This window comes from Felis catus, chromosome B3 (assembly GCF_018350175.1).
Source record: "Felis catus isolate Fca126 chromosome B3, F.catus_Fca126_mat1.0, whole genome shotgun sequence".
NCBI classification, from domain to species: domain Eukaryota; kingdom Metazoa; phylum Chordata; class Mammalia; order Carnivora; family Felidae; genus Felis; species Felis catus.
Window position 1 is genome coordinate 61,516,500 of NC_058373.1, and position 11,715 is coordinate 61,528,214.

Sequence of the window (11,715 nt, forward strand, 5' to 3'; positions counted from 1 at the left end):
AATGTTTTATTTTATTTTTTTTTTAATTTTTTTTTTCAACGTTTATTTATTTTTGGGACAGAGAGAGACAGAGCATGAACGGGGGAGGGGCAGAGAGAGAGGGAGACACAGAATCGGAAACAGGCTCCTGGCTCCGAGCCATCAGCCCAGAGCCCCACGCGGGGCTCGAACTCACGGACCGCGAGATCGTGACCTGGCTAAAGTCGGACGCTTAACCGACTGCGCCACCCAGGCGCCCCTCCTTTCATTATTTTACTGGTGTTTCCCAGCCTTCTGTGGTGTAGGTGTCTCTTGAGTCTCCATCCACTGCCATCCTCCATTATCTGCTTTTCCCTCCCTCTCTTTCTCTTTCTCACCCTTTGGCAGTCTCTAAAGGCTCACCCAACATCATGGCTGCAACCATTTTCTTCATTACAGATATCCCAAAAATCTGATATTAACAAATGTTTACTGAGCATTAAGGACACTATACCAAAGGCTGGAATACAAGGACTTATAAAAGAATCCAGAGTAAGTGAGGATTTGAAGGGCCCTAAACGTTGGAGACAAGAGAGCAAAAGGAACTGAATATCTGCAAGAAACTGAGTCTGTGTGCCCTAGAGAATAAGGAAACATTAAAAAAAAATTTTTTTTTAATGTTTTTTATTTATTTTTTGAGAGAGCGTGAGCAGGGGAGGGGACAGAGAGAGAGGAGGACAGATATCCGAAGCAGGCTCCGTGTTGACAGGCTGACAGCAGCAAGCCCAATGTGGGGCTTACACCCACAAACTGTGAGATCACAACCTGAGCTGAAGTTGGATGCTTAACCGACTGAGCCACCCAGGTGCCCCAAGGAAGCATTCTTAAATGGGTAAGTATGAAGGAGAAATTGGTTTGGGGAGAAAAATAATGAATTTTGTCTTAGCCACATTGGGTGTCATACTATTACATTAGAGTGAAACAGTGTTACAAACAGAGATACAGAATTGTATTCATTTTTCAATGCCGCTCCCCCCCCAAATATATACATATAGTTTTTGCCTTCATGAAACTTATTGAGGTGACAGATACAAATCAAAGGATTCTTTAAATAAATATAAAATTGCAATTTATAATGAATACTGCAAAGAGGAACATACTCCTACGAAATATATATAGCAGGTAGAATTGACCTGCTCAAGGCAGTTGGCAATGATTGTTCAAGGAAGAGAAGAAGTTGACTGTGGGAGGGAGGGAAAGGGTTCTAAGCAAAGGAATAGCATATGTAAAAGACTATAGCAGAGAAATAGAAAGTAGCCTGGGTGGCTTAATCGGTTAAGCGTCCAACTCTTGGTTTCAGTTCCGGTCATGATCTCACAGTTCATTGAGTTTGAGCCCCCAGTTGGGCTCTGCGCTGACACATGGAGCCTGCTTCCAATTCTCTGTCTACCTCTCTCTCTACCCTTCCCCAACTCTCTCTCAAAAATAAATAAACATTAAACTAGGAGAGACCTGAGCCTGTTTGAGAATGAGAAAAGGGAGTGAGGAAAAAGGAATCCATTTAACATGTGAGGGAGAAAAGAATTCATCCAACCAGTTCCCTTGAGGAGATAGGAAACGATGGAATCCAGACACAGGTGGAGAGCACAGACTTAGACAATAAGCTAGTCTTGTCCTCTGAGGTAAGGAGAAGGAGGTGGTGATGGATAGTGACAGTGATTTTTTAGGGGGAGAGGAGTTTGGATGGAGTTCATGGTATTGACCTTTGTCTTCTCAGTAATACTAAGAGCTAACATTTACTAAGCGTTCACCATGGCGCTGGCCTAAAAATTTTTATGCATTAACTCATTTAATCCCCACAGCGACCTCATAAGGTGGGTTCTGTTGTTAATCTCCATTAACAATTAAAGAAAGAGTCCCTGAGAAGTGAGGTAACTTTAACAATATGAAAAAGGTAATAAATGGCAGAGCTCATTTTTCTCCCCACGAGGTGTGAAGGGAGGAAGGCAATTTGGCAAGATTAAAAGAGGAAGTGGTGAGAAAGGAAGGAAAAAGGGAAACTGGGGACTTGAAGAATAGAAGAAAGTTTAGAATAGCCAGAGTGAAAAATATGCTACTGAGGAGGGCACTGTTAAATCAGACCTCTCCCAGAGAAGCAGGCGCTTATGTTCTCCTGCGACAACTCCTCCACCCGAAGAATCCGCATCTGAGATTTGGATAATTGCTCACTCAGTTTTAGGTGATTCAGCCTTTCTTTTCAGGTTCCTGGGTTCTGGGTCTACCCATTGGACAGGAGTCTCCTAGTAAAGCTGAAAATGGCAGGGAATTGTCCTATCAGAGCTGGGCCTGAAGCCACCCACACACCTGGGTAATTTTACTGAACCTCATAAAGAGCATGTTTTATATTGCCATTAGAATTGGGGTCTCAGGGGGCGCCTGGGTGGCTCAGTCGGCTCAGTCGGCTCAAGAGCATCTGACTCTTGATTTTGGCTCAGCTCATGATCTCATGGTTAGTGAGTTTGAGCCCCATATCAGATTGTACTGGTAGCATAGAGCCTGCTTGGGATTCTTTCTCTCTCTCCCTCTCTGCCCCTCCCCTGCTCTCTCTCTCTCTCTCTCTCTCTCAAAATAATAAATAATAATAAGCATTAAAAATTTTTTTTAAAAAGAATTGGGGTCTCAGGGGTGCCTGGGTGGCTCAGTCGGTTAAGCGTCTGACTCTTGGTTTAGGCTCAGATCGTGAGCTCATGGTTTGTGAGACTGAGCCCTGAGTTGGGCTCTATGCTGACAGTGTGGAGCCTGCTTGCGATTCTCTCTCTGCCCCTCCCCTGCTCTTGCTCTCTCTCTTTCTTAAAATAAACATACATTAATAAAAATAATAAAGTGAGTTTAAGAGGAAAAGATAATTTCTTGCTGAGCTCATTCCTGCAGCCCTTATCACAGGTAACAAACCTGCTTTTTCTTTTTTTTTTTAATATATTTTATTTATTTTTGATAGAGAGAGACAGAGCACAAGTGGGGGAGGGGCAGAGAGAGAAGGAGACATAGAATCCGAAGCAGGCTCCAAGCTGTTAGCACAGAGCCCAATGCGGGGCTCGAACTCACAAACTGCCAGATCATGTCCTGAGCTGAAGTCAGACGCTCAACCAACTGAGCCACCCAGGCTCTCCGGCACCTGCTTTTTCAAAACCAAATTTGAATTTGCTGAAAACTTTTTATATGTTCCATAATTATTTACATCACCAAGGAAACTGAAAAATTTACAAGAAGCCAAACTGTCTCTATTCTCTTCCTCAAATGTCAGTGGTGTGTTGGCAAAGATTCCTAGAGGAGTGAGAACAGAAAAGCAGCAACACTAAAAAGCCAAAAACCTCCTCATATAGAGACATCAATCAAAAAATGCCAAAACCCAAATTGTACTTCACAGAAAGGCAAATTGGTTTCAGAATAGTTTCCAGGCAAATTTGCATCATTGCTATTACTTCCTCCAGCAATATTTTTTCACACGAAAACATTGTGAAGAATAGCAACTTCTTAATGATAAATAATTCTTTTGAAGTACGGACATACACAATTCAGTATTCCGGTTCACATGGACATACACACAATTCAATATTCCAGTTCACATGCACAGGTAAAGCTAGTTTGATGAGGTTTCATGACTCACAAGCATAAATAGTGGCATAAATACATTACAAACCGGGAAGCCTAGAATTCAGCTATACAACCAATTGGGAATCAAACTCAGATACAAAGATGTACAGATCCATTGTTCCTGAGATGCGAACAAGGAGCAAACACAGCACAGAATGGAATTGGGTGTAAGAATGTGTCATGTGAATCCGCCCACGGACAACTCTGGGAGCTGTTCCGGAAATGGGAGGAGGCTGTCATCACCTCTCCCTCGGTAGCACCATGTGCTTCAGAAATCATTTTTGTTCTGGAAGTGCATTTTGATATGCCTGCTCCCTTCCCCCATTTCCTTCTTCCCCACTCTGGAAAACAAACTTGAGGCTCACTAACCTCTGCATTTGCTGTCCGAGAAAGGAAGCAGGGGGAAGTTTTGCAAACCCAGGGAAGCAAGGCTGCCCCGGGCATCGCCCAGACGGGCACGCTCTCTGACTCCTCCTGGTGGACACGGAGGGAAGGCCAGTTCCTTACAATGAGGTGGAAAGAACGAACTGTGGCCATTTGAGAGACCTCCAGCAGAGGCCAGTTCAAAGGGACTGATGGGTAGGTAAGTTTTGACCTACTTCTTTGTTCCTTGTGGACAGACACAAGAGGAGTGATGAATGGCAACATCTAGTCCTTTACTGGAAAAAGAAGCCTACAGTTTCTCTAACCGTACTTTGCAAAGGTTCGGTAAAGATAAGCATTGCCTGACATTAAAGCAGACCAGTTGAGAAGGTCAAAACCATTACATTAACAACTTACCACTGCTATCAAGCCGCAGTCCTTGGGGATTCTCACGTGTCAGCAAATACTTTTTGAAACAGAAGAAGGCAGTGTTCTAATTACTGTTTCTAATCAGAGACAGCTGTTGTGCATCCACACGAGCAAATAAATCACAGATTGAGGATGACTTGCGATTGTGCCGTTTAACCTGAAGCTCTCTTCGTGTCTTTTCAGTAATCATCTGTGTTGCCCTGAAGACCCACCAAATGTCTGCCTCTCCTAGCAGAAGAAGATACCTACAGACTATGAAAAGCTGTCTTTCCCCTGTTACTTCTGCTCCTGGACAGGCTAAAACCCTCTGCCTGAGTGTTTACGTCGTATTTCATTCCCTCTTAGTCACTGCGTAGCTACATAGATTTTGGTCTTTACAGTTCTACCAGAGATCAGCTCTTCTTTTCTCAGTCATTTGTTCTACTCTCCTGTTGTTAGAGTCATCTCACCAGAATCATACAGAAAGCCCTCCTTCCTACTCCATTATTTATTTCTGTACAAATTTCATGTTAATGCCCCTAACACACATGTATACTCACTCGGTATTTATATGGGGTCCAGATGTTCTGGGCCCAACTAGACTTATTCTAAATGGATTTGCAGAGCCTGAATCCATAGCTCTTGGGGAATTTGGCCCTAGAATACTTGCTTAACTAAATGAAGGGAGGGCAAGGCTATGAGTTGTGAACATGCAAGGTGGACCACTGTCCAGACAGCCAAAAACAAGACCAACTGAGAGGACAAACTTCATGTCAACCCCAGTGAACAGGTCATTGTTTTCCAAGTTCTTATTAACATTTCCGACTGGCTTAGGAGATCGAGAAATTCTGAAAACATACCAGTAGCACCCTTTCTGACAGTCAGACTGAGGGATTGCCAGCTTGTATGTTGAGGAAGCAATTTCGTCCTAGGTTACAGCCATCACAATGATCACCTTTGTTGTAATTTGCAATATGCAAAGCATTTTATGAGAGCGGATCCAATCTTTGCAGCACTCTAGTGAAAAGGCCCGAGAAAGTGTTCTCGAGGCAAGAGGGTCCACAAAAGAGGACACAAAGCAGAACGAGAGGGAAAAGTCAAGAAAGAAAGAGACAAAGCGAACTGTTTTCAGAGAGCTGTTGGTATCTCAACCCTTGTGACATGGGACCCTCTGCCTGCATGGGGGTGCAGGAGTGCAGCAAAGCCACTTGGCTTTGCTAGTCTCCCCAGTTCTGAACTGCCAAGGGTGTTGCAGAGGAAACCCGGGAAGTTAGCCCATAGATCTTCCCAGGGATGGGGACCATGGAAACACTAGGCTTTACCGTTAATTAAAACTGCAAGCTTCCTTCCTTATTTTCTCACACAGATTTCATGGGTCACTGTAAAATGTTACCCAGGAATTTGGGTTAATATTGTTATGAGCAGAACCCTGCCTTTCTGCCTTTCCCTCCCGCCCTCACATTCCTATTTTTTTTCTGCTCCTGCTGTTGCTGCTGTTGCTGTTTGCCTTTTTCTCCTCCCTCAGCATCACTCACTTCCTCTCCCTCTTCTGCATGAGTCTTTCTCTCCCCACTCCTCCTCCTCACTGTTTTCTTTCTGTGCTCCTGCAGGAACCAAACAGTTCCACTGTAAGGACTCTGAAACACAAGGAACAGGCTGTGGTTGACCTTGTTGGTGAGTGGAAGACACCACAGGATACCACACTGGTGTCCCAGGGCCAGTCAACCTGGGCTGGGCTGGAGTTTCCCTGCTGGCCTGTTGGCAGCAACTCAAGGGAGTCCAGATGATTCTAGAAAAATCTCTGGCCCAACGACAGACAGGCAGAATTGATTTTAAGCCCCTAGAAATGTTGAATTGGAATCAGGTTGAATCTGGGACCCCTCATAGCTAACATAGAACATAACCTAAACCTACAAGGAGTCCAATGTGGCCTCCGTCGACGGCCATTAAACCCTGAGCATAGTCAGGAGCTCCCTGGGACGGTGCTGGTGAGAGGGATGTCGGTGCTGGGATTGCAGACTGGCAGGCACACAGGCTACTTCTTGACGGTAGCAATGGGAAAAGCCCAGAAACTTCCTGCTGGAAAGGAATATGGTTCAAGAGAAGCTACTGTACTCCCAAGGATCTCAGGAAGGGACAATGCTGGGCTTAACACATCATCTGCAAACTTCTACTCCTGCGTGGTGCCAAAATGCTGTCTTGAGACCACTGCAACAGTGGTGGGTACATGCACACACCTTCTCCTTGTGGAGAAAGATGCCCTTTCTGGTGCTGGGAGCTGATTACATTCTGGTTTAACATTTGTTCTAAAATATTATAGAAGGGGCACCTGGGGGCTCAGTCGGTTAAGCGTCTGACTTCAGCTCAGGTCACGAGCTCACGGTTCGTTCGTGGGCTCGAGCCCCGCGTCAGGCTCTGTGCTGACAACTCAGAGCCTGAAGCCTGCTTCAGATTCTGTGTCGCCCTCTCTCTCTGCTCCTCCCCCGCTCGCACTCTACCTCTCGAAAATAAATAAATGTTGGGGCGCCTGGGTGGCTCAATTGGTTAGGCGTCGACTTCAGCTCAGGTCACGATCTCACGATTTGTGGGTTCAAGCCCCACGTCAGGCTCTGTGCTGACAGCTCAGAGCCTGGAGCCTGCTTCTGATTCTGTCTCCCTCTCTCTCTGCACCTCCCCTACTTGTACTCTCTCTAAAATAAATAAACATTTTAAAAAATTTTTAATAAATAAATGTTAAAAACATTTTTTTTAATTTTTTTTTCAACGTTTATTTATTTTTGGGACAGAGAGAGACAGAGCATGAATGGGGGAGGGGCAGAGAGAGAGGGAGACACAGAATCGGAAACAGGCTCCAGGCTCTGAGCCATCAGCCCAGAGCCCGACGCGGGGCTCAAACTCACAGACCGCGAGATCGTGACCTGGCTGAAGTCGGACGCTCAACCGACTGCGCCACCCAGGCGCCCCTAAAAACATTTTTTTAAAGAATGTCTTCAAGAATGTTTAAAAAAATATGCATTATAAAGGGTAACATTGTGGCCTTATGGAGTCCATTTTTCACTTCCTCACCCCAACTGAGTGGATGTCTGCAGCTAAGAAAAGGAGTTGCACCAGTGAATGGGCAGGACTAAGGACCATGAGCTAGACCTGAGCTGTGTGAATCACCATCCTTGGGGTTGGAACAAAGGAACTGCCAGAGCAGCTAAGAGAAGGTAATCTAAAAGACAAATCTAAGAGGCAAGAAGGTTTTTTGTTTTTTACCCAATTAATAATGATAGTAGAAGTATTTGGGATCCCTAAAGACAAACTGTATGGTGCAGACATGGGCAAAATGGCAATTATCCTGACAGCAGAAACTTCTAGAGAAAATAAGCTGCAGACTGAGTGAGAATAATGTAGTGGAGAGATATGACTTCTTCATCCAAAAAATTAAGAATTTGACTTGAAAACATGGTAGAGACAGAAGAATCCCAGAATCACAGAGCTAAGAAGGAACCTGAAGATTATCTACAGTCCTTTTTGTTTACAGGACTAGGATGTACTGGGGCAGAAGGACTATAGACAGGGTGTTTCAAGTCAGAGAGGTAACAGGGGTCAGTAAAGGAAGTCCTGATCCTGGCAACCCCAGCAAAGGGCCAAGGAAGCTTCTGGTTTTTGCAAGATAAGCCTGAAGCCAAGGCGATCCATTTACTAAGGACCCAGATAAGACATAGCACAATGAAATTCCAGACTCTGGGACACAAAACCCTGCCCAAAGCAAAACAGGAATGACTGGGTACCAAGCAAGACAGGAGGGTTCTCTAGCATTCAGGTGGAAAACTAGCTAACAGATCCTGGTCTTCCCAGGATCTGAGGTGACACAGAAAGGAACAGAAGGTAAGAAACTCACAGCTGGGTTCAGTCTTCCTGGGGCTTTTGTGTGCTCTGGGAAAGATCCGGCCATGGAAAAAGTCAACAGCTTGAACATAGTCATAGGATAAGAGCTAGAACAAGCTCTAAATGAGAATGAGGTCTTTGTTTCTTTTTTTGAGATTTTTTTTAATTCAGAAGAATTCTCTGTGCATATCCCTACGTGTATACTTCTCCCTTCTGCCCATATAGCATTTGCTTTAAGACAAGGATTCTTGGGGCACCTGGGTGGCTCAGTCAGTTAAGCATCTGACTTCAGCTCAGGTCATGATCTCTCAGCTCTTGGGCTCAAGCCTGCATCGGGCTCTGTGCTGACAGCTCAGAGCCTGGAACGTGGTTCGGATTTTGTGTCTCCTCTCTCTGTTCCTCCCCTGCTTGCGCTCTGTCTCTCTCTCTCTCAAAAATAAATAAATATTAAAAAATTAAAAAAAAATAAGATGATTCTCAAAGGGGTGGAGGGTGAGGAGAAGGAAGGGAAGATTCCTTGGGGAGGCAAGAAAGAAGGGGGTAGTAGGTATTTATAGTTTGTAAGATTACCCAGCTGTTGTTCCCTCCACCTCTTTGAGAACCCTTGCCCAAGAAGTCACCCAGAGGGAAGAAGAAAGCGAGCTGCTTTGTGGGGGTCAGCATGCCTTCTGTTGGCCCACCAAGAGGTGTAGCAAAGGGAATATGGTTTAAATTATTACCATGTTGGGGCACCTGGGTGGCTCAGTCAGTTAAGTGTCTGACTCGGTTTTGGCTCAAGTCATGATCTCGCAGTTTTGTGAGTTTAAGCCCAGTGTGAGGCTCTGTGCTGGCAGCCAGGAGCCTGCTTAAGATTCTCTTTCTCCTTCTCTCTCTGCCTCTCCCTCACTCACACTGTCTCTTTCTTAAAATAAATAAACTTAAAAAAAAATAAAATAAATCATTACTATATTAATGGTGCATCCAATCGGGAATTACCCCAAACGCCTTTTTAATCCATTCGTGCTGCTATAACAGAGTATCATAGACTGGGTCCATCATAAGAAACAGAAATTTGTTTGTTTTTCCATTGGTTATCAAGTGATCTTTTGTTGAAATATTTTCTTCTGTAGCCCTTAACTAGCTGGGCATTCCACTGCACTGCTATTGCTGTCATCTATGATTTCATGAGGGTGGTGGCCATCAACACTGCAGCCCACAGACTGGGCAGTTCCTAGGATCTCTTTGATGGTTCCAGAGAGTTCTCCAGCTAAAGGTCAGTGCCATATCTTTCGGGCAATGTTGACAATCTCATCAAAAGTGATATTTCCACTGTGCTTGTTTTTCTGCCTCTTTCTGTCTCTTGGCGGTTCCTTGAGGGCTTTGACAATCAGGCCAGAGGCAGAAAGTACTATTTCAGTCTGGGCCTGTCTGTGCTACATGGTCAGTTCCACTATAATCCTTAAACCCTTCTAATCACCGGCTGCCTTGGCAATGTCATTACCAACGCTTTCTGAAGACAGTCCCAGCGGGCTGATCTTCAGGGCCAGGGAAGACATGGCACGGACTTCACCACTGGTGTGCCTCAGGTATACAACTTTGATTTCACTGGGGTCGAACTTAGGCAGCACGGTGGAGGCGGCTGGTGTCAGATGCACCTGGATTCGGGACAACCAAAGACAGTTTTACCTTTGACTCCTCCAAGCCAAAAGCCAAAAGAGAAATTTATCTCTCACAGTTCTGGAGGCTGGGGGTCCAAGGTTAGGGCACCAGCAGACTTAGTGTCTGGTGAGGGCTCACTTCCTGGTTCAGAGACAGCCATCTCCTTGCTGTGTCCTTATATGCTGGAAGGATCAAGGTTGCTCTCTGGAGTCCCTTTTATAAGTGCACTAATTCCATTCATAAGGGTTCCACTCTCATGACCAAATCACTTCCTAAAGGCCTCACCTCCAAATACTCTGACATTGAGAATGAGGCTTCAACATAGGAATTTGGGGGAATACGAACACTTACTCTTCAACCAACATCAAAATCACTTTAGCACCACCCCAAGAAGTCCATGTTATTTAAGATATGGGTAGCTTATGGGGAGAGGGCATGATCCAAACTAAATTTTCTCTCCTCTAAAATTGGGATTATTATAAGAAAAAGGTAGTAGAGTTGTCCTTGATTCATTAATTCAGGTAGTCAACAAGCAGTTATTCAAGACTCTACTTGTTTTCTATTTCTGCTACAACAAATTACTAGGAATATATAGTGTTTTAAAATAACACACTTCTGGGGCACCTGGCTGGCTGAGTGGGTGGAGTGCACAACTCTTGATCTTGGGGTTGTGAGTTTGAGCCCCATGTTGGGTGTAGAGATTACTTCAAAATCAATCAATCAATCAATCAATCAATCAATCTTAAAAAAAAATTTTTTTTAATGTTTATTTTCAAGAGAGAGAGACAGAACGTGAGCAAGGGAGGGAAAGCAGAGAAAGAGAGGGAGACACAGAATCCAAAACAGGCTCCAGGCTCTGCACTGTCAGCACAGATGCAGGGCTCAAATTCACGAACCGCGAGATCATGACCTGAGCTGAAGTCGGAGGCTTAACCGACTGAGTCACCTGGGCACCCCAATAAATCTTTAAAATAAAACAAAATAGGGGCACCTGGGTGGCTCAGTCGGTTAAGCCTCTGACTTCAGCTCAGGCCATGATCTCCCTGTTTGTGAGTTCGAGCCCCATATCAGGCTCTGTGTTGACAGCTCAGAGCTGGAGCCTGCTCCGGATTCTGTGTCTTCATCTCTCTGTGCCCCTCCCCTGCTTCTGCTCTGTCTCTCAAAAATGAATAAATGTTAAAAAAAATTTTTTTTAATTTGTTATAAAATAAAATAAAACAACACTTATTATCTACAGTTTAGGAGGAAAGAGGATCAGAGTGGGTCTCACTGGGTCAAAGTCAAGGTGTTGGCAGGGCTGCTTTCCTAGAGGCTCCAGGGGGGAATCTGATTCCTGGTTTTTTCCAGTTTCTGGAGACTGCCCACACTCCTTTGCTCATGGCCCCTTCCATCTTCAAAGGTATGTCCAGCAAAGTCATCTCACACAGTCTGATTTTTCCCTCTTCTGCCTCCCTTTTCTATGCACATAGACTCTCTTGATTACATTGGGCCCACTAGATGATCCAGAATAATATATATGCTCATCTCCAGGGTAGTTGATTAGCAAACTTAATTCCGTCTTCAACCTTAATTCCCCTTTGTCATGCCACCTAACATAGTCACAGGTTCCCGAGATTAACAAGTAGACATTTTTGGAGACGTTACAGTCTGGGTAATATTCCAGGGACTGTTCCAGAGAACAGAAGGAGGACTAGTAAATGGCAAAGTGCTCAGTTTGTTATTGTATGTAAATTATACCTTGACAAAGCTTTAAAAAAGTTAATAGCGTAATATTCAAGACCCTTCATAATGCTTATAATAGTTATGAGTACTACTTACTAA

The 11,715-nt window shown here is 44.5% G+C and overlaps 1 pseudogene; it reads right to left on the reverse strand.

Moving 5' to 3' along the window:
- Positions 1-9,227: 9,227 nt before the first annotated feature.
- Positions 9,228-10,197, reverse strand: LOC101083597 (annotated as a pseudogene).
- Between the last annotated feature and the right edge of the window lie 1,518 nt (positions 10,198-11,715).